Genomic DNA, 18,294 nt, shown 5'->3' on the forward strand with positions numbered 1-18,294 from the left:
TCCCCCTGCAGCCCCAGAAGAGCAAAACAGGCCGTGGAGAGGAGTTACTCATCCCCTGTGCCCTGCTTTTGGGCCTAGTAACCCTCCTTGCAGAACTGAGGAGACTAAAACTGGCTGCGGAGAGGAGTTACTCATCCCGCGTGGCCCCGTTTTGGGCCTAGTAACCTCCTGCACCCAGGAATGCAAAAACAGGCCGCAGAGAGGAGTTACTCATCCCCTGTGCCCGCTTTGGGCCTAGTAATCCTCCCTGTAGTCTGAGGAGGACCAAAACAGGCCATGGAGAGGGGTTATTCATCCTCAGTGCCCGGTTTTGGGCCTAGTAGGCCTCCCTGCAGCCCCAGGAGAGCAAAACAGGCCGCGGAGAGGAGCACTCATCCCCTGTGCCCTGCTTTTGGGCCTAGTAACCCTCCCTGCAGCCCCCAGGAAGAGCAAAAACAGGCCTGGGAGAGGAGTTACCTATCCCCCAGCCCCTGCTTCTTGGGCCTAGTAACCCTCCCTGCAGCCCCAGGAGACCGTCAAAAACAGGCCGCGGAGAGGAGCACATTTCATCCTTCTGCCACGTTTTGGGCCTAGTCACCCTCCTTGCACCATGGACTCAAAAAGGCCCTGGAGAGGAGTTACTCATCCCCTGTGTCCCGTTTTTTGGGCCTAGTCACCTCCTTGCAGTCTGAGGAGACCAAACAGGCCCTGAGAGGAGTTACTCATCCCCTCTGTGCCCTGCTTGGGGCCTAGTAACCTCCAGTCTGAGGAGACCAAAACAGGCCTCAGAGAGGTGTTACTCATCCCCAGCCCGCTTTTCTTGGGCCGAACCCTCCCCGCAGCCCCAGAAGAGCAAAAACAGGCCGCCGGAGAGGAGTTACTCATCCTCTGTGCCCTGCTTTCTTGGTCCTAGTAACCCTCCCCAGTCTGAGGAGACCAAAAGCAGTCGGAGAGGGCAGATTGTCCGTGGCCCTGCTTTTGGGCCTAGTAACCCTCCTCCCTGCAGGCCCAGGAATGTGCGGTCAGCAGAGAGGAGTTACTTCATCCCCTGTGCCCCGCTTGGGCCTAGTAACCTCCTTGCAGTCTGAGGAGACCAAAACAGGCCATGGGAGAGGAGTTACTCATCCTGTGCCCCGTATTGGGCCTAGTAACCCTCCCTGCAGCCCCAGGAGACCAAAAACAGGCCGTGATAGAGCGGTTACTCATCCCTTCTGCCCCGTTTTGGGCCTAGTCACTCCTCCTGCAGCCTGTTTAGACCAAAACAGGCCGCGGAGAGGAGTTACTCATCCCTATGTCCCGTTTGGGCCCAGTCACCCTCCTGGGCAGTCTGAGGAGACCAAAACAGGCCCTGGAGAAAGGTTACTCATCCCCTGTGCCCCGCTTTTGGGCCTAGTAACCCTCTGCAGTCTGAGGAGACCAAAACAGGCCTCGCAGAGGAGTTACTCATCCCCTGTGACCCGCTTGGGCCTCCTAACCCTCCCAGTCTGAGGACCAAAACAGGCCGATGAAGAGTTACTTCATCCTCAGCCCCGCTTTTGGGCCTAGTAAAACCTTCCTCTTGTCTGATGAGACAAAAACAGGCCGTGAGGGGCCAGCACCATCCCCCGTGCCCGTGCTGCAACACCCTAGTAACCCCTCCCTGCAGCTCCCAGGAGAGCAAAAACAGGCCGTGGAGAGGAGTTACTTCCATCGCCTGTGCCCCGTTTTGGGCCTAGTAACCCTCCTTGCAGTCCCAGGAGACCAAAAACAGGCCGTGGAGAGGAGTTACTCATCCCCTGTGCCCCGCTTTTGGGCCTAGTAACCCTCCCTGCAGGCCCAGGAGAAAGCAAAAACAGGCCGCGGAGAGGAGTTACTTCATCCCCTGTGCCCCCGTTTTCTTTTGGGCCTAGTAACCCTCCCCTGCAGCCCCAGGAAAGACCAAAATAGGCCGTGGAGAGCGTTACTCATCCCCTGTCATGCAGTTTTGGGCCTCAGTAACCCTCCTCGGCAGTCTGAGGAGACCAAAAACAGGCCGTGGAGCGGAGTTACTCATCCCTGTGCCCGTTTTGGGCCTAGTAACCCTCCTTGCAGTCTGAGGAGACCAAAAACAGGCCGTGGAGAGGTAAGTTACTCATCCCCTGTGCCCTGCTTTGGGCCTAGTAACCCTTCCTGCAGCCCCAGGAGAGCAAAAACAGGCACAGGAGAGGAGTTACTCATCCTGTGCCCCGTTTTGGGCCTAGTAACCCTCCCTGCAGTCTGAGAGACCAAAAACAGGCTGCCATGGAGAGGAGTTACTCATCCCGTGCCCCGTTTTGGGCCTAGTAACCCTCCCTGCAGCCCCAGGAATGCAAAACAGGCCTGGAGAGGAGTTACTCATCCCCTGTGCCCGCTTTTGGGCCTAGTAACCCTCCCCTGCAGTCTGAGGAGACCAAAACAGGCCGTGAGAAGAGTTACTCATCCCCGTGCCTCGTTTTGGGCCTTCCAGTAAATCCTCCCCCTGCAGCCCCAGGAAAGAAAAAGGCCGTGGAGAGGAGCGAACTCATCCCCTGTGACCTGCTGCTTTGGGCCTAGTAACCCTCCCTGCAGCTCCGAGGAGCACCAAAAAAGGCCGTGGAGAGGAGTTACTCATCCCCTGTGCCCCCGTTTTTTGGGCCTAGTAACCTCCCCTGCAGCCCCAGGAAGACCAAAACAGGCCGCGGAGAGGGGTTACTCATCCCGTGCCCCGCTTTTGGCCTAGTAACCTCTCCTGCAGTCTGAGTGAGACCAAAAACAGGCCGTCAGAGAGGAGTTACTTCATCCTTTGTGCCCCGTTTTGGGCCTAGCACCTTCCTGCAGCCCAAGGAGAGCAAAACAGGCCGTGGAGAGGAGTTACTCATCCCTGTGCCCTTTTGGGCCTAGTAACCTCCCTGCAGCCCCAGGAGACCAAAACAGGCCGCGGAGAGGGGAAAGCATCATCCTGTGTGCCCGTTTTGGGCTCTAGTAACCCTCCCTGCAGCCCCAGGAAAGCAAAAACAGGCCGCAGAGAGGAGTTACTCATCCCCTGTGACCCGCTTTGGGCCTAGTAATCCTCCCTGTAGTCTGAGGAGACCAAAACAGGCCGTGAGAGGGTCCTCATCCCGATGCCCCGCTTTTGGGCCTAGTAACCTCCCTGCAGCCCCAGGAAAGCAAACAGGCCGTGGAGAGGAGTTTATTTCATCCCCTGTGCCCCGACATTTGGGCCTAGTAACCCTCCCTGCAGTCTGAGGAGAGCAAAAACAGGCCATGGAGAGGTTACTCATCCCCTGTGCCCCATTTTGGGTTACCCTCCCTCATCTGAGGAGAGCAAAACAGGCCGTGGAGAGGAGTTACCTCATCCCTGTTGCCCCGCTTTGGGTTTAGTAACCTCCCTGCAGTCTTAGGCGACCAAAAACAGGCCGTGGAGAGCGAGTTACTCATCCCCTGCCCATTTTGGGCCTAGTCACTCTCCTTGTAGTCTGAGGAGACCAAAAACAGGCCGTGGAGAGGAGTTACCATCCCCTGTGCCCTGCTTTGGGCCTAGTAACCCTCCTGCAGTCTGAGGAGACCAAAAACAGGCCGTGGAGAGGTGTTACTCAACCCCTGTGCCCTGTTTTGGGCCTAGTAACCCTTCCCTGCAGGCCCAGGAGAGCAAAAACAGGTCGCGGAGAGGAGTTACTCATCCCCTGTGCCCCGTTTGGGCCTAGTCACCCTCCTTGCAGTCTGAGGAGACCAAAAACAGGACGTGGAGAGGAGTTACTAACCCCTGTGCCCCGCTTTTGGGCCTAGTAACCTCCCTGCAGCCCAAGGAGAGCAAAACAGGCCGTGGAGAGGAGTTACTCATCCCCTGTGCCCCGTTTTGGTCCTAGTAACCCTCCCTGTAGTCTGAGGAGACCAAAACAGGCCGTGGAGTGGGGTTACTCATCCCGTGCCCCGCTTTTGGGCCTAGTAACCCTTCCTGCAGCCCCAGGAATGCAAAAACAGGCCGCAGAGAGGAGTTACTTCATCCCTCTGCCCCATTTTGGGCCTAGTAACCCTCCTTGCAGTCTGAGGAGACCAAAAACAGGCCATGGAGAGGAGTTACTCATCCCCTGTGCCCCGTATTGGGCCTAGTAATCCTCCTGCAGCAGTCAGGAGACCAAAACAGGCCGCGGAGAGCGAGTTACTCATCCCTTCTGCCACGTTTAGGCCTAGTCACCCTCCTTGCAGTCTGCAGGAGAGCAAAACAGGCCGCGGAGAGGAGTTACTCATCCCCTGTCCTGCTTTGGGCCTAGTCACCCTCCTTGCAGTCTGAGGAGACCAAAACAGGCCCCTGAGAAAAGTTACCATCCCCTGTGCCCCGCTTGGGCCTAGTAACCCTCCCTGCAGTCTGAGGAGACCAAAAACAGGCCTCAGAGAGGTGTTACTCATCCCCTGTGCCCTGCTTTGGGTCTAGTAACCTCCCTGCAGCCCCAGGAGAGCAAGAACAGGCCGTGGAGAGGAGTTACTCATCCCCTGTGCCCCGTTTTGGGCCTAGTAACCCTTCCTGCAGCCCCAGGAGAGCAAAAACAGGCCGTGGAGAGGAGTTACTCATCCCCTGTGACCCGCTTTTGGGCCTAGTCACCTCCCCTGCAGTGAGGAGACCAAAACAGGCCTCAGAGAGGTGTTATGCATCCCCTGTGCCTCGTTTTGGGCCCAGTAACCCTCCCTGCAGCCCCAGGAGAGCAAAAACAGGCCGCGGAGAGGAGTTACTCATCCTCTGTGCCCCCGCTTTGGTCCTAGTAACCCTCCCTGTAGTCTGAGGAGACCAAAAACAGGCCATGGAGAGGGGTTATTCATCCCCAGTGCCCGGTTTTGGGCCTAGTAGGCCTCCTGCAGCCCCAGGAGAGCAAAAACAGGCCGCGGAGAGGAGTTACTCATCCCCTGTGCCCCGCTTTGGGCCTAGTAACCTCCCTGCAGCCCCAGGAAAGCAAAAACAGGTCGTGGAGAGGAGTTACTCATCCCCTGTGCCCCGCTTGGGCCTAGTAACCCTCCCTGTGGCCCCAGGAGAATAAAAACAGGCAGCGGAGAAGAGTTACTCATCCTCTGTGCCCTGTTTGGGCCTAGTAACCCTCCCTGTAGTCTGAGGAGACCAAAACAGGCCGTGGAGAGGAGTTACTCATCCCCTGTGCCCCGTTTTGGGCCTAGTAACCCTCCCTGCAGCCCCAGAAAAGCAAAAACAGGCCGCGGAGAGGAGTTACTCATCCTCTGTGCCCCGTTTTGGTCCTAGTAACCCTCCCTGTAGTCTGAGGAGAACAAAAACAGGCCGTGGAGAGGGGTGACTCATCCCCAGTGCCCGGTTTTGGGCCTAGTAACCCTCCCTGCAGCCCCAGGAAAGCAAAAACCTGCCGCGGAGAGGAGTTACTCATCCCATGCCCCGTTTTGGGCCTAGTAACCCTCCCTGCAGCCCCAGGAGAGCAAAAACAGGCCGCGGAGAGGAGTTACTCATCCTCTGTGCCCCGTTTTGTGCCTAGTAACCCTCCCTATAGTCTGAGGAGACCAAAAACAGGCCATGGAGAGGGGTGACTCATCCCCAGTGCCCGGTTTTGGGCCTAGTAGGCCTCCCTGCAGCCCCAGGAGAGCAAAAACAGGCCGCGGAGAAGAGTTACTCATCCTCTGTGCCCCGTTTTGTGCCTAGTAACCCTCCCCTGTAGTCTGAGGAGACCAAAACAGGCCATGGAGAGGGCTGACTCATCCCCAGTGCCCGGTTTTGGGCCTAGTAGGCCTCCCCTGCAGCCCCAGGAGAGCAAAAACAGGCCGCGGAGAGGAGTTACTCATCCTCTGTGCCCCGCTTTGGGCCTAGTAACCCTTTTGCAGTCTGAGGAAACCAAAAACAGGTCGTGGAGAAGTGTTACTCATCCCCTGTGCCCGTTTTGGGCCTAGTAACCCTCCCTGCAGCCCAAGGAGAGCAAAAACAGGCCGCGGAGAGGAGTTACTCATCCTCTGTGCCCCTTTTGGGCCTAGTAACCCTTTTTGCAGTCTGAGGAAACCAAAAACAGGCCGTGGAGAAGTGTTACTCATCCCCTGTGCCCGTTTTGGGCCTAGTAACCTCCCTGCAGCCCAAGGAGAGCAAAAACAGGCCGCGGAGAGGAGTTACTCATCCCCTGTGCCCTGTTTTGGGCCTAGTAACCCTCCCTGCAGTCTGAGGAGACCAAAACAGGCCGTGGAGAAGAGTTACTCATCCCCTGTGCCCGTTTTGGGCCTAGTAACCCTCCTGCAGCCCCAGGAAAGCAAAAACAGGCCTGGAGAGGAGTTACTCATCCCCTGTGACCCGTTTTGGGCCTCCTAACCCTCCTTGCAGTCTGAGGAGACCAAAACAGGCGTGATGGAGAGAGTTACTCATCCCCTGTGCCCCGCTTTTGGGCCTAGTAACCCTCCTGTTGTCTGAGGAGACCAAAAACAGGCCGTGGAGAGGGGTTACTCATACCGTGCTCCCGTTTGGGCTAGTCACCCTCCCTGCAGCCCCAGGAGAGCAAAACAGGCCCGGAGAGGAGTTACCCATCCCCTGCTACTATTTGGGCCTAGTCACCCTCCTTGCAATCTGCAGGAGAGCAAAAACAGGCCCTGGAGAGGAGTTACTCATCCCCTGTGCCCTGCTTTTTGGGCCTAGTAACCCTCCTGCAGTCTGAGGAGACCCAAAAACAGGCCTCAGAGAGGTGTTACTCATCCCCTGTGCCCTGGGCCTAGTAACCTTCCCTGCAGCGCCAGGAGACCAAAAACAGGCCGCTGGAGAGCGGTTACTCATCCCTTCTGCTACGTTTTGGACCTAGTCACCCTCCTTGCAGTCTGCGGAGACCAAAAACAGGCCGCGGAGAGGAGTTACTCATCCCCTGTGTCCCGTTTTGGGCCTAGTCAACCTCCTTGAAGTCTGAGGAGACCAAAAACAGGCCCTGGAGAGGAGTTACTCATCCCCTGTGCCCCGCTTTTTGGGCCTAGTAACCCTCCTTGCAGTCTGAGGAGACCAAAAACAGGCCTCAGAGAGGTGTTACTCATCCCCTGTGCCCCATTTTGGGCCTAGTAACCCTCCTTGCAGTCTGAGGAGACCAAAAACAGGCCGTGGAAGAGTGACTCATCTCCTGTGCCCCATTTTGGGCCTAATAGGCCTCCCTGCAGCCCCAGGAGAGCAAAACAGGCCGCAGAGAGGAGTTACTCATCCCCTGTGCCCGTTTTGGGCCTAGTAATCCTCCCTGTAGTCTGGGGAGACCAAAAACAGGCCGTGGAGAAGAGTTACTCATCCCCGTGCCCCGTTTGGGCCTAGTAACCCTCCCTGCAGCCCCAGGAAAGAAAAAAAGGCCGTGGAGAGGAGTTACTCATCCCCTGTGACCCGTTTTGGGCCTCCTAACCCTCCTTGCAGTCTGAGGAGACCAAAAACAGGCCGTGGAGAAGAGTTACTCATCCCCTGTGCCCCGCTTTTGGGCCTAGTAACCTCCCTGTAGTCTGAGGAGACCAAAAACAGGCCGTGGAGAGGGGTTACTCATCCCCTGTGCCCCGTTTTGGGCCTAGTAATCCTCCCTGTAGTCTGAGGAGACCAAAAACAGGCCGTGGAGAAGAGTTACTCATCCCCGTGCCCGTTTTGGGCCTAGTAACCTCCCTGCAGCCCCAGGAAAGAAAAAAAGGCCGTGGAGAGGAGTTACTCATCCCCTGTGACCCGCTTTTGGGCCTCCTAACCCTCCTTGCAGTCTGAGGAGACCAAAAACAGGCCGTGAGAGAGTTACTCATCCCTGTGTCCCGTTTTGGGCCTAGTCACCCTCCTTGCAGTCTGAGGAGACCAAAAGAGGCCCTGGAGAGGAGTTACTCATCCCCTGTGCCCCGTTTTGGGCCTAGTAACCCTCCTTGCAGTCTGAGGAGACCAAAAACAGGCCTCAGAGAGGTGTTACTCATCCCCTGTGCCCCGTTTTGGGCCTAGGAACCCTCCCTGCAGCCCCAGAAGAGCAAAAACAGGCCGCGGAGAGGAGTTACTCATCCTCTGTGCCCCGTTTTGGTCCTAGTAACCCCCCTGTAGTCTGAGGAGACCAAAAGCAGGCCGTGTGATGCGTTGCTGGTCCCACTGCAGGGATGGGGAGTCAACTGGCAGCCCACGCCCGGACCGACTGCCGGACGGGCTTCTCTCGCAGATGCAATGATGACAAAGACACAAAGGCATGTCCTTGGGGAGAGGAAGCCCGAGCAAAGTTGCTCCTCTCTTTTATTGTGCAAGTTTAGGGTGGGGTTTAGGGTGTATGAGGAAACATTCCTTTTGGGTACATTTGACCATATAAGGCTATGTATTTGCATAGTTGACCATATAAGGTAACTGACCATATAGGCATACTGACCATATAAGGTAATACCTATGTTGACCAATCATAGCTTTACACATGTTGTTAGTTGTTTTGTTACCTGGCTGACTATGTTGACCAATCATAGCTTTACACGTTACCTGGCAGATATGGTATCATTGGATCATTGGGTGATATCGCAACATCTCCTCTGTTTTTATTTTATTTTAAGGGCTATATACTCACCATCCTCACTATTATGTCCAGTCTAGGTCCTCCGACTCATCCTGTCATAGGTTCATGAGAATTCGTGGTTCCCCTTTAGCAGCATCTTTGGTGAACTCGTTATCAGAGTTATCGAATCCGAGGAGAATTGTAAGAGGGCCTTTTTCTCTATTAGCGCATTAATTTGTTTTTGTTTTGAGTTTAAATCCGAATCAATTTGGCCAAATTTTCTTTTAAGGATTTCTAAAGAATTTACCTATCACACATGGTCCAATGGTACATACCAATAAGAGAAGGATAAGTGGACCAGCTATAGCAGATAACAATGTTGTTAACCATGGGGAAAGGTTAAATAGTCCTTGATACCAGGTATGTTGTGAAGCTCGTTCCCTTTCTCTTTCCTTTAATCTGGTGTCTAGTTCTTTCATGGAGTCTAGGACAACTCCTGAGCTATCAGCATAGAAACAACACTCTTCTTTTAAGAGCAGCACATAGTCCCCCTTGTTTTAAAAACAAGAGGTCTGAGGCCTCTGCGGTTTTGCAAGACCACCTCAGATAAAGAGGTAAGAGAAGTTTGCAAGGCAAGAATGGATTTTTCGACCCTTCTAAGATCTTCATCTATGGTGGCACTTAACTGTGTTATGCTTTTATCATTTACAACCAAAGCTGATATGCCTGTTGCTGCACCTGTAGCACCTAAACCTAGCAGCACAGATAAGGTAAGAGCTGTGACAACTTCTCGTTTAGCTCGTAGGTGGTATTGTTGAGGTTCTAAAATGGAAACAAAATCTTCAGAATCATATACATCAATTTTTGGCAACAGCTGGACCTGAATACAGAATGATTTTTTTGCTAATAATACATCTCCGTGGACACATGCAGTTAAACCTGTGAAGAGCAAGCCCAAACAGAGTTATTTCCAGGAATAAAAAATTGGCCTTGGAGGCGTTTTGTGATATTGCCACCAGATGTGGTGAATACCTGGTTGTAACCTCCAATTGAAAGGCCGGTTCTTTCTTTGGGTAGATAAAGTTCACATTTGTGTCTGTGGGTGGCATTAAGGCAGTATTGTGAATAATTAGTAGGTATGTGGCCAAGACAGCAACCTTGACCAGTGATGGCCGTGATAGTGAGAGAGCTATTCCTCCATCGGCAATTATTATCAGAAGTAGAATTGGAAATAGGTTGGGAAGAGCCGATGGCTTCAAAAAAGGGGGTTTGAAGACAAGCAAAGCCAACAGTGCTGAGAAATGGAGGAATCTTGAGAGTGATTCAATAATGCGTGAGCAGAAGCAATGAGGGATACCAGTGGGTTCTGGGCATTTGTTAGGGTTTCAAAATCCAGATTGGATTTGGTTAGCATTGGGTCCTATAGATAGGGATGGGGAAACATGAACATGGCGTTGTATATAGAAGACATTCCCATAATGATATCCAGGCCACCTGGCATAAATGCGACCTCCCCACTTTGCCCCAGTGTCCCAAATGTTACTTCGTTTTCCTTCGACCGTAAAGGAGACAGTCACTGGATTACATTTGGACCATTTGTTTTTGTCTGCCGTGCATCGTATATCCTGGGTGGTTCTGGTAAGTGTGATGAGATCATTGTTCAAAGGAGGTGTCCAAGAGATGTAACCAGTTGAAACACAGGACCAGGATTTACAATAGTAATCAGAAATTCCTCCACAGGTGTAAATATGTTCTGCATCAGCAATATGTCCTGGGCATACATACAGGTAATGGTATTTAACAACGCTAGGGGTAGGGGCATCAGTGAGACGAGAGTAGGCAATCTTACCTAGAATCATTTCAGCAAAATCAAAATGTAATTTAGGAAAATAGGAAAAATCATAGTGTAGTTAGTTGTGGAGCTGAGTATTTGTCCATAAGCGTCCTTGATTGTCCATGTAATGTTGTAGGGGCGATGAGCGTTGTCATGAGATGATGAAAGTATGACTTCAGGAAGGAAGCAGCAGCAAAGAAGCAAGAGGATCTTCATCCTGGTCAGTGGAGGCGCCTTTTGGAGAGGAAGTGGAGAGCGAGGGGTCACGGTGGTAGGGACGAACACACCTGGCAGGGATCCAGAGTACTCGTTCAGGGAGTTGGACAGCGGCGTAGCCTCGTCCCCAGGTGATCAGCTCAGCAGGTCCCTTCCACGCAGGATCAGGCAATTGCCTATAATAAACAAGTGGTCTCGAAGCGGGAACAGGTGGTTTAGTAAAATGTCGAGATGCAGCAGACAGGGGAGGGTGCCAGTGAGATTGAGGAAGTTAAGTGTATACAGACAAACATTCAAAACATTTTGTAATGCCGGGAGGCTAGGGGGGCCTCTAAGGCCTTTTGACCCCATGTATCGTTGTAATGCCAATTTTAAGGTTTGATTACCTCTTTATGGATAATGGACCAATGATGGCAAAATTCAGAGAATTGAGAGCTGATATAGGCTGGTCCATTATCTGTTTTTAGAATTTTTAGCGATCCCAGCACTACGAAGGTCCGAATACAATGATTAATAACATGCTTTGACGCCTCTCCCCTTTGAGGGGTGGCCATAATAAACCCTGAATAGGTGTCAACAGACACATGAAGGTATTTCCAGGGTGCAAAAGGCTGAAATTGCGTGACATCCATTTGCCAGGTGTCACAAGCATCAGTCCCTCTAGGGTTGATACCTTGGGGTAGTTCTTTGCTTGAAGACTACATGTGGGACATTGTTGTATAATTGCTGTCGCTTCTGCCAAAGAAATGCCAAATTGTTTTACCAGAGCCTTTTTGTTTTGATGAAAGTAACTATGACTTTCCCCTGCAGTTAGAGGAAGGTTGGGGTGACTTAACAGTGATAGGAAGTAATTTACAAGCAGCATCAGCTACCTGGTTTCCTTCTGAAAGGAAACCCGAAGCTACTGGTGACTGCGTATGTGGGCCACGAATAGGGGTGCGCTCTGGATTGAATGAGTGTTTGCAGTTGAAGTAACAGTGTCATTAATGATGGTTGTAGAGAAGGAGACAGATATGCTTCAAAAATATGCAAAACCAATTGGGAGACATATAAACTATCCGTTATGATATTGATTGGTTGAGTGGGAAATGACTCTAAGGCTAAGTTGAAGGCAGCCAATTCAGCTTGCTGTGCTGATGATTGTGGCTTAGTCAATTGTTTGTGCCAGGTAGTTTGATCGAACCAGACGCAAGCACCATGAGTTTAGAGCCATCAGTAAAAACTGTGATGGCTTGAATTAGTGGAAAAGCAACTACTGGAGAGGAAAAGGTAATAGGTACCGTTTTAATTAGCTGTAGACGGGGGTCAGAAGGGAGATGGCAAGAGATGGGACCAATCCAATTCTCCAGGGCGTCCTGTAAGACATCAGATGTCTGAAAAAGGGGGTCCCATTGAGACAGTTTGAAAGGAACATGTATTGCCTGGAGATCATGGCCGATTAGGGCCTTAGCTCGGTGACGTCCCTTGATACAAAGCAGAGCGAGCTGAAGTGAACCAGAGTGGGTTGAGAAGGTAAAGACAGAGAGTTTTACTCAGAAAAGCGATGGGCTGGTATGGCCCCTCCCTTTCTCTAGTATTTTGGTGAAATCAATCTATGTTCTCTGGAAAGGCCAGCCCACTAGGGGTCGCCCTCCCATTTCTTTTTTCCTTGCTGCTTTCTTAGAGTTTACTTTTCAAACATCCAGAATTCCCCTCATTGCATTCACAGACACACACATCCTTCTCAATTTGCACACACATCTTTCCTCTTCCAACTCATCTTTCTCTTTTTCCTCAGGTTTCCAATCCTATTCTCTTCTATTTCTAGCAAGGGAATTGATGCCATTACCAGCTCTATTTCCCCTGTAGCTTCAGTCCAGATTGTCACATCAATCCCTTCAGCTAACTCCAGAGGCCTCTTCAAAGCCTCTTTCCTTCCTCCAAACAACACATCCACAAACCATCTCTCTACTTCCTTCTTCCACCTTTATCATCAAATCTACATGCAACAAACAATCTTAGCTTCCCACTCCTGTCTTCTCAAGTACACCAGAAATTGTGGAAAAGCAGAACAATAGGGTAGCAAGACATTATTTACATAGTGTTAACACATGGTAGAGTTTTAGCAAAAGATTCCATTAATCAATAATGAGTTTTGTGTTAAGTTGAGACATAAGATCACGGTCCCACAGGTTAGTATGTAATGGAAGAGCCAAGGGTTGGAGGTAGGCAGTCCCGAGCGGCTGGGGCAGTTTCCAAAGGCCAATCGTCCGCCACTCAGCCGTTCGGAGGACACCTACGCCAGAGACCCGAAAAGACTTTGTTACAGATTGTGAATTGTAACAGAGATGTTAGGAGCATAGAAGCCATCATTTGCCATTCAGAGAAAAGAATATTATGATTATTAGAAATGTTTTCTAACAAGGTTCTAACATAGGGTGACTTAAGGCCATATTTGGCAGTGGCAAATTTGAGTTCTTTCATGAGATCCCATTCCATAGGGACATACTGAGGGCAGGATTTCCCCCTCCTGCCGCTGGGACTTGAAGGATCATGGGAAGCAAGAAAGATCTTCAGCATTAATCTTCCCATTAGCTAAAGCTTCCTGAAAGGTGTTACAAAGCAAGGGGAGGGGTATTAGAGGGGATGGAGTCAGGTTTTGTAAGGGAAGATTTTGAGGCTGAAAGGCTGTAGGGAGGGGGAGGGGAGGAGGGGAAGAGGAATGCGAGGAATGTAAGGCAGGATATAAGGTTTTGTTGAAGGGGAGGAGGGAGCGGGGGAGAAGAGGAGATGGGTGAAATTTCTGCTGGAAGAGGAGAGGGGGAATTAAGGGGGAGGAAATGAGAGGAACGTAAGGTTTTTGTTGAAGGGGAGAAGGGAGGGGGAGGGGGAGCATTTGAAGACAAAGAAGAGGTGGGTGAAATTTCTGCTGAAAGAGCAGGGGGAATTAGAAGGCAAAGGAGGAGGAGGGAGAGAATCCTGTTGATTCAAAGTTGAATCAGAAGGATAAAAAATGTCGATCGCAGCCATGAGCGCTCTCCAGGTACAGAGAATATGTGGCGCTGCCCGAGGAGGTTGATGGATCCATTTCCCAATTTTCTCCCATGTGGAGCGTTTAAGAGTGCCATCCTCGGAGTAGGCTGGGCAATGTTTTTGAAGATAGAGGGAGGAAAGATATTATAGCTTTCCTTGAAAGAGGAAAGACTGTCATGCCATTAGTTCTTTGCAGAGCATTGGCCTTCCTGACTAAAAAATGAAGTTCATCCACATGCTTGGACAGAACTTTGGAAATTGGAGAGCCCATACTTACAAATGCGCTTTACCGTTGCCCGGTGTTGTAGTACAGGAGTCAGGGCAACGCCTCCCTAGAAAAGGAGCGTTGGTGAAGGGGACGTATCGAGAAGCGATCACGTCTGGGGTCACCAGTTTGATGCGTTGCTGGTCCCACTGCAGGGATGGGGAGTCAGCTGGCAGCCCACGCCGGACCGACTGCCCGGACGGGCTTCTCTCGCAGATGCAATGATGACAAAGACACAAAGGCATGTCCTTGGGGAGAGGAAGCCCCGAGCAAGAGTTTGCTCCTCTCTTTTATTGTGCAAGAACAGGTATGAGGGAAACATTCCTTTTGGGTACGACCATATAAGGCTATGTATGTTGCATAGGAGAGACTATGTTGACCAATCATAGCTTTACACGTTACCTGGCAGATATGGTATCATTGGATCATTGGGTGATATCGCAACAGCCGTGGAGAGGTGGGTTACTCATCCCGTGCCCCGTTTGGGCCTAGTAACCCTCCCTGCAGGCCCAGAGAGGCCGCAGAGAGGAGTTACTCATCCCTGTGCCCGCTTTTGGGCCTAGTAACCCTCCTTGCAGTCTGGAGGAGACCAAAAACAGGCCGTGGAGAAGAGTTACTCATCTCCTATGCCCTATTTTGGGCCTAGTAACCCTCCTTGCAGTCTGAGGAGACCAAAAACAGGACTCAGAGAGGTGTTACTAATCCCCTGTGCCTCGTTTTGGGCCTAGTAACCCTCCCTGCAGCCCCAGGTTAGCAAAAACAGGCCGCGGAGAGGAGTTACTCATCCTCTGTGCCCCGTTTTGGTCCTAGTAACCCTCCCTGTAGTCTGAGGAGACCAAAAACAGGCCGTGGAGAGGGGTTACTCATCCCGTGCCCGTTTTGGGCCTAGTAACCCTCCCTGCAGCCCCAGGAATGCAAAAACAGGCCGCAGAGAGGAGTTACTCATCCCCTTTGCCCCGTTTTGGGACTAGTAACCCTCCTGGCAGTCTGAGGAGACCAAAAACAGGCCATGGAGAGGAGTTACTCATCCCCTGTGGCCCGTTTTGGGCCTAGTAACCTCCTGCAGCCCCAGAAGAGCAAAAACAGGCCGTGGAGAGGAGTTACTCATCCCCTGTGCCCTGCTTTTGGGCCTAGTAATCCTCCCTGCAGCCCCAGGAGACCAAAAACAGGCCGCGGAGAGGAGTTACTCATCCCTTCTGCACGTTTTGGGCCTAGTCACCCTCCTTGCATCTGCGGAGACCAAAAACAGGCCCTGGAGAGGAGTTACTCATCCCCTGTGCCCGCTTTTGGGCCTAGTAACCCTCCTTGCAGTCTGAGGAGACCAAAAACAGGCCTCAGAGAGGTGTTACTCATCCCCTGTGCCCGCTTTTGGGCCTAGTAACCTCCCTGCAGCCCAGGAGACCAAAAACAGGCCGCGGAGAGGAGTTACTCATCCCTTCTGCCCGTTTTGGGCCTAGTAACCCTCCCTGCAGTCCAGGAGACCAAAAACAGGCCGCGGAGAGGAGTTACTCATCCCCTGTGTCCCGTTTTGGGCCTAGTCACCCTCCTGCAGTCTGAGGAGACCAAAAACAGGCCGTGGAGAGGAGTTACTCATCCCCTGTGCCCGCTTTTGGGCCTAGTAACCTCCTTGCAGTCTGAGGAGACCAAAAACAGGCCGGAGAGGTGTTACTCATCCCCTGTGCCCTGCTTTTGGGCCTAGTAACCCTCCCTGCAGCCCCAGGAGAGCAAAAACAGGCCGGGAGAGGAGTTACTCATCCCTGTGCCCCGTTTTGGGCCTAGTAACCTCCCTGTAGTCTGAGGAGACCAAAAACAGGCCGTGGAGAGGGGTTACTCATCCCCAGTGCCCGGTTTTGGGCCTAGTAACCCTCCCTGCAGCCCCAGGAAAGCAAAAACAGGCCGCGGAGAGGAGTTACTCATCCCCTGTGCCCCGTTTTGGGCCTAGTAACCCTCCCTGCAGTCTGAGGAGACCAAAAACAGGCCTGGAGAGGAGTTACTCATCCCCTGTGCCCCGTTTTGGGCCTAGTAACCCTCCCTGCAGCCCCAGGAGAGCAAAAACAGGCCGTGGAGAGGAGTTACTCATCCCCTGTGCCCGCTTTTGGGCCTAGTAACCCTCCTGCAGTCTGAGGAGACCAAAAACAGGCCGTGGAGAGGAGTTACTCATCCCCTGTGCCCGCTTTTGGGCCTAGTAACCCTCCCTGCAGTCTGAGGAGACCAAAAACAGGCCGTGGAGAGGAGTTACTCATCCCCTGTGCCCTGCTTTTGGGCCTAGTAACCCTCCCTGCAGTCTGAGGAGACCAAAAACAGGCCGTGGAGAGGAGTTACTCATCCCCTGTGCCCGTTTTGGGCCTAGTAACCCTCCCTGCAGCCCCAGGAGAGCAAAAACAGGCCGTGGAGAGGAGTTACTCATCCCCTGTGCCCCGTTTTGGGCCTAGTAACCTCCCTGCAGCCCCAGGAGAGCAAAAACAGGCCGTGGAGAGGAGTTACTCATCCCCTGTGCCCTGCTTTTGGGCCTAGTAACCCTCCCTGCAGCCCCAGGAGAGCAAAAAACAGGCCATGGAGAGGAGTTACTCATCCCCTGTGCCCTGCTTTTGGGCCTAGTAACCCTCCCTGCAGCCCCAGGAGAGCAAAAACAGGCCGTGGAGAGGAGTTACTCATCCCCTGTGCCCTGCTTTTGGGCCTAGTAACCCTCCCTGTAGTCTGAGGAGACCAAAAACAGGCCACGGAGAGGAGTTACTCATCCCCTGTGCCCCGTTTTGGGCCTAGTAACCCTCCCTGCAGCCCCAGGAGAGCAAAAACAGGCCACGGAGAGGAGTTACTCATCCCCTGTGCCTTGTTTTGGGCTTAGTAACCCTCCCTGCAGCCCCAGGAGAGCAAAAACAGGCCGTGGAGAGGAGTTACTCATCCCCTGTGCCCCGCTTTTGGGCCTAGTAACCCTCCCTGCAGTCCCAGGAGACCAAAAACAGGCCGTGGAGAGGAGTTACTCATCCGCTGTGCCCCGATTTGGGCCTAGTAACCCTCCCTGCAGCCCCAGGAAAGCAAAAACAGGCCTGGAGAGGAGTTACTCATCCCTGTGCCCCGTTTTGGGCCTAGTAACCCTCCCTGCAGTCTGAGGAGACCAAAAACAGGCCGTGGAGAGGAGTTACTCATCCCCTGTGCCCCGTTTTGGGCCTAGTAACCCTCCCTGCAGCCCTGAGGAGAGCAAAAACAGGCCGTGGAGAGGAGTTACTCATCCCCTGTGCCCCGTTTTGGGCCTAGTAACCCTCCCTGCAGCCCCAGGAGAGCAAAAACAGGCCGTGGAGAGGAGTTACTCATCCCCTGTGCCCTGTTTTGGGCCTAGTAACCCTCCCTGCAGTCTGAGGAGACCAAAAACAGAGGGGTTACCTCATCCCCTGTGCCCGTTTTGGGCCTAGTAACCTCCCTGCAGCCCCAGGAGAGCAAAAACAGGCCGTGGAGAGGAGTTACTCATCCCCTGTGCCCTGCTTTTGGGCCTAGTAACCCTCCCTGTAGTCTGAGGAGACCAAAAACAGGCCATGGAGAGGAGTTACTCATCCCCTGTGCCCCGTTTTGGGCCTAGTAACCCTCCCTGCAGCCCCAGGAGAGCAAAAACAGGCCGGGAGAGGAGTTACTCATCCCCTGTGCCCTGCTTTTGGGCCTAGTAACCTCCTGCAGTCTGAGGAGACCAAAAACAGGCCTGGAGAGGGGTTACTCATCCCCTGTGCCCCGTTTTGGGCCTAGTAACCCTCCCTGCAGCCCCAGGAGAGCAAAAACAGGCCGTGGAGAGGAGTTACTCATCCCCTGTGCCCGTTTTGGGCCTAGTAACCCTCCCTGCAGTCTGAGGAGACCAAAAACAGGCCGTGGAGAGGAGTTACTCATCCCCTGTGCCCGCTTTTGGGCCTAGTAACCCTCCCTGCAGCCCCAGGAGAGCAAAAACAGGCCGGGAGAGGAGTTACTCATCCCCTGTGCCCTGCTTTTGGGCCTAGTAACCCTCCCTGCAGCCCCAGGAGAGCAAAAACAGGCCGTGGAGAGGAGTTACTCATCCCCTGTGCCCTGCTTTTGGGCCTAGTAACCCTCCTGCAGCCTGAGGAGACCAAAAACAGGCCATGGAGAGGAGTTACTCATCCCCGGTGGCCCGTTTTGGGCCTAGTAACCCTCCCTGTAGTCTGAGGAGACCAAAAACAGGCCGTGGAGAGGAGTTACTCATCCCCTGTGCCCCGTTTTGGGCCTAGTAACCCTCCCTGCAGCCCCAGGAGAGCAAAAACAGGCCGCGGAGAGGAGTTACTCATCCCCTGTGCCCGCTTTTGGGCCTAGTAACCCTCCTGCAGCCCCAGGAGAGCAAAAACAGGCCGCGGAGAGGAGTTACTCATCCCCTGTGCCCCGTTTTGGGCCTAGTAACCTCCCTGCAGTCTGAGGAGACCAAAAACAGGCCGTGGAGAGGAGTTACTCATCCCCTGTGCCCGCTTTTGGGCCTAGTAACCCTCCCTGCAGCCCCAGGAGAGCAAAAACAGGCCGGGAGAGGAGTTACTCATCCCCTGTGCCCTGCTTTTGGGCCTAGTAACCCTCCCTGC

This window comes from Notechis scutatus, unplaced genomic scaffold (genome assembly GCF_049901735.1).
Source record: "Notechis scutatus isolate UNSWTSFEM ecotype Mainland unplaced genomic scaffold, rNotScu1.2 NSCUSCF57, whole genome shotgun sequence".
NCBI classification, from domain to species: domain Eukaryota; kingdom Metazoa; phylum Chordata; class Lepidosauria; order Squamata; family Elapidae; genus Notechis; species Notechis scutatus.